Source organism: Ailuropoda melanoleuca, chromosome 4 (assembly GCF_002007445.2).
Source record: "Ailuropoda melanoleuca isolate Jingjing chromosome 4, ASM200744v2, whole genome shotgun sequence".
In the NCBI taxonomy this organism is placed as follows: domain Eukaryota; kingdom Metazoa; phylum Chordata; class Mammalia; order Carnivora; family Ursidae; genus Ailuropoda; species Ailuropoda melanoleuca.
Window position 1 is genome coordinate 39,802,277 of NC_048221.1, and position 4,950 is coordinate 39,807,226.

Sequence of the window (4,950 nt, forward strand, 5' to 3'; positions counted from 1 at the left end):
ACATTGCCCTTAGAAAGTGTATCTTTGGAGAGAAAATCAACTCCTGCAGATCAGGACCAAGTTGTAAGATTTTAGGGGAGTTCTTATCAGACTAAAGACTCTCAGTGAGTGCATAAGATATCAACCTCTTTAGACAACAATTTGATGAAACAACAGTTGAGTTTAGGGCACTGAATTTTAATAATGGGATGTTAATCATTTATTTTGTATCCAGCACATAAAATTCCCAGATGCCAACTCCAGTGCCAAAAATGGACATGTGGAGAACAGCAGGTATGAAATGATAAATCTTGTGATTTATAGGCCTTGCTTGCTGAAAGCCTCTGGTGATTCATTTCATCACTGTGGAGCAATTTCTCCAACAAAATGTGTCTTTCCCATCCCTCAATCCAAGCAACTCATTTACTATTCACTTTGTTTGTCTTTCAGTATGGTCTTTGTCAAAGCTTCCCTCTTAACAATTTCCTCCATATAAACACTGTGCCTTTGATCACCGCCAAAACATGTGAAAGATTATGAAAGGTAAGAACAAACAGGAGCTTTTTAAGACCTTCCCAACCATCTGATCTCTTTGTTGATTACACCTGTTTGGGAATTTTTTCATGTCATATTTTTATTCCAGCCTGTCATAGGTTAGGACGAGACATTAAAAATGCATGTGAACATTCTCCAAACAGAAGTTTTTATATATTATGCCATGTTTAGTAATGGAAGTTAATTTCAATTAATTTAATGGAAAATACAGTTGGAATTCAATGGAGTCTATGTTTATTCAGCTATTACTTCATTCTTTCATTCATACATTTATTCCATAAAGATACATTCAGTACATGTTAGGTACCAGATATTAGCCATCTAGTGGTAAGCAAGATAGGCATGGTTCCTGCTATCAGAGTAATAAGGTTATGAATAAATTGACACAATTTAATACAATATATTATGTGCCTCTGTATGTGTGTGTATGTGTGTGTGTGTGCTTGCGTGCCCACATGCCTGTATGCACACAAATGTGTGATGGGGACACAATAACATCACTATAAATGTTTGATGTCATGCCTCTGAGAATGTGACATTAGAACTATAATTTAAGTGATGAGAAGAAGCCATTCCTGCAAAGATCCAAGGAAAAATTATTCTAGGTTAGAGGAGGAACAAGTACAAGTCTTGTGCAAGAGTGAGTTTGGTATGTACGAAGATCCAAAAGAAATCCAAAGTGGGTAAAGTAGAAAAAAAGTTGCAGAATTTGGAACAAGATGAAGGTGGAAACGTGGACAGAAGTTAGATCCAAGAGGGTTTATTTCTTTCAGGGTTTCTTCATTTCAGATAGTATAGGCCTCAGGATTCTGAAGATCCACAAAGCCCTTATTATTTGCGGTAAAATTTTCTTCATATATGCATCAGTGCATTTTCAAAGTAGTCTAAGACTCAAGGAAGTCTAGGAATTAAGACCTGGTCTATGGAGTATTGATCAAGTCTAAAAATTGATCTATTGTGGTTTTAATAAAAATATTGGGTAGATAGGATATATATATCATAAATTAACAATTAGCTTCTTTCAAAGTCTCATGATACCTTATATCACTGAGTTTAAAAACCTTAGTAATTACACATTCTAATCCTAAATGGTTCGTGCAGGTGCCATTTGAGGTTTTGTTCTTTTCAGGTAAGAAAATGGAAGGGTTTCATTAAATCATGTCAAGGTTCAGAGAGTTAAACTTTTTTGAGAAGAAGGACAAAACTGATTAGGAATTGTTTTATTCTTCTTGAACTCTACAGTAAGTGAACACTGCCTGGAATGGATATGATAGGTAATTTTTAGCCCTTGATAATAACTAAAAAATGTAAACCTTTTCCATCATCATTTTTCACCCGTATTTGATAACTATTGTGTGAGAACAATGGAAGCAGATATATGATACTGTATTCAATATCCCAAAGAGATGATGAATGATAACACTTACAGTTTAAAAGAAAAATGGCCCAATTTCAAGTGTCCTTTCTGGAAGTTCTATGACTGTTTTGGGAAAACTTGCTAAAAATACTAAGGCAGTAGAGACAAGAATGGAAAGAGTGAAATATAGTCTCCATCCTTTTTTTATGTTCTTAAGGATACTGTTTAACATACATCATTTTGACAAAGCTGACTTATTTATTAAATAAAACTTATGATCATTAAATAGCTTTCCAGATGCTATGTCCATGAATAGTGAATTCTGAGAAAGTTCATTACATGAATCAAAACATTGAAAAATATCACTTTAAATGTGATAAATGTCTTTGTCTGCTTTGCCTCATAACTTCGACTGAAATGACCTGACACATGAATAAATATTTATATCAGCTTTTATACTAAAAAAGAAAAGCCTGCTTGAAAATGTTGTGTTGCAATTACTCATGGGTATTTGCCTGATGATTATTTGTCTCTAGCAGAGAGCATATTCTAAAATAAACAGAATCTGGCATAGAACCATCATAGAATATATTTATACATTAGCCAATTCACAACCCATTGACAAGGACAAGTTCAGACAAGCCTCTATTTTGTCTGCATAGCTCTGAATAGTTGGTTTGATATTCCTATTACAGTGACTAGCTTTAGTTTTGCAAAGTTGCAATTATTGTGGTTGCAAAGAGACAGTGAAAGGTATCTTTCTCTTTGGTGGATATTGGAAAGTTATCCTAAATATCTTCCCTAGTTTGTAATGAAGGGGGGTAGCATTTGACACCCCAAAATATGCCTCTTTGGCATAAAGATTATTCCAGGCTGATTATTTTTAAGAAACTCAAGATTCAGGAAAAGCTCTTTACCTCCTATTTACCTAAATTTGCGGTGGAAAGGGGGTCTACACCAAGAAAACAGCTCTTACCAGAATTATCTTTTCACGCAACTTACCTGCATAACAGGACAACCTGTGATTTCCAGTCATCTCCTTTCACCTTCCCATGAATGGCCTTTCTTCCCTTTGTATCTTCAGACTCTTACCCCTTTCCTTAGCTCAGGATGTTATATAAGCCTCAACTACCTGGCTTCCCTTTGGGTCTCATATTTGTATGGGGTTCCCATATGTACAAAATTTGTTTTTTCTCTTGTTAATCTGTCTTATATCAATTTAATTATTAGACCAGCCAAAGAACCTAGAAGGGAAGAAAGGAAAACTTATCCCCACTTCAGTACAATCAGAAACAAGTCTGCAGTATTTAGGGAGATGGAGGAGAGCTACCTAGAAAGAAGAAAAAAGATGGTGGAAATGGTAGTGATAAGTAGGAACATATCACAAAAGGCCCTAAATATCAGAGGATGATGGTATAGCTTTCCCTGTGCACAATGAAGAGCCACAAGAACTTTCATCTGGAGGAGTAACTTAGTGAACTTCACTTTCCAGAATGATTTATCTGACCAGAATCTGAAAAATAAGCTTATAAAAGGAAATGCTTTTCCTTTTGCAGTGCAAATATGACCTTCAGAAATTACTTCCAGCAAGAAGTAGAGTCTTTTTCCTCCCCACTTGACTCTGGGTTGGCTGTGTGACTTGCTTTGACCAACAGGACAGTGCAGAAGTGTTGCCACAAGAAAGGCCCAGAAGCTTCCTCCAAGCTCTCTCAGAGCCCAGTTGCTAGACTGCAAGGAAGTAGATGCTATCCTCCAGCCCACAAAGAGGCTCTGGAGAAAGAGGTGCTAGTGGAGACGGTCTGAGGAGCAGATTAAGGGCACGGAGAAGAACTGACGTGCCCCAGACAGCAAGCAATCATAAGGCCCAAGACACGTGGGGGGAGCTTTCTTGGGCCCCCACCCTCCCCCACTGGCAGCTGAATACAGCCATGAAAGACATCTAGAAGATTAGCAGACGCATCACTCCGTCTACCAACAGAATCTTAAGAAATGGCAAATCAGGGGCACCTGCGTGGCGCAGTTGTTAAGCATCTGCCTTCAGCTCAGGGCATGATCCCGGCAATCTGGGATCGAGCCCCACATCAGGCTCCTCTGCTATGAGCCTGCTTCTTCCTCTCCCACTCCCTCTGCTTGTGTTCCCTCTCTCGCTGGCTGTCTCTCTCTCTCTGTCGAATGAATAAATAAAATCTTAAAAAAAAAAAATAAAGATCCATTGAGTCGGAGGCATGAAGCCAGCTGGAATGGAAAGGTTAGCCTGGGGTCAAGAGAACATGGCCTGGGTGAAAAGATAAAGGCTTAATTAATGCTTACATTCCCTCCTCTCATCAGGAAAGGGGCTGGCAGTAAAACATATTAAAATGTTGAATTTAGAAGTCACACAAAACTGGGCTCCTTCCCTGGTTCCAGCACTTACACATTTCTTTCCCTAAGACTAGGTCTTCTCATCTAAAACACAGAGCTAATAATAGCCCTCACTGAATGAACTCATTATGAAAAACAACTAGGGGAGGATATCAAGTTACACAGCACAGATTTGCATACACTAAGTTCCTGAGGAGAAGCCAACATAGTATTTGGTAATGGGACCAGACTCTCCCTCATTTCCAGTATTTGCTCTTTANTGTTAAGCATCTGCCTTCAGCTCAGGGCATGATCCCGGCAATCTGGGATCGAGCCCCACATCAGGCTCCTCTGCTATGAGCCTGCTTCTTCCTCTCCCACTCCCTCTGCTTGTGTTCCCTCTCTCGCTGGCTGTCTCTCTCTCTCTGTCGAATGAATAAATAAAATCTTAAAAAAAAAAAATAAAGATCCATTGAGTCGGAGGCATGAAGCCAGCTGGAATGGAAAGGTTAGCCTGGGGTCAAGAGAACATGGCCTGGGTGAAAAGATAAAGGCTTAATTAATGCTTACATTCCCTCCTCTCATCAGGAAAGGGGCTGGCAGTAAAACATANAATTAAAATGTTGAATTTAGGGGGCGCCTGGGTGGCACAGCGGTTAAGCGTCTGCCTTCGGCTCAGGGCGTGATCCCGGCGTCATGGGATCGAGCCCCACATCAGG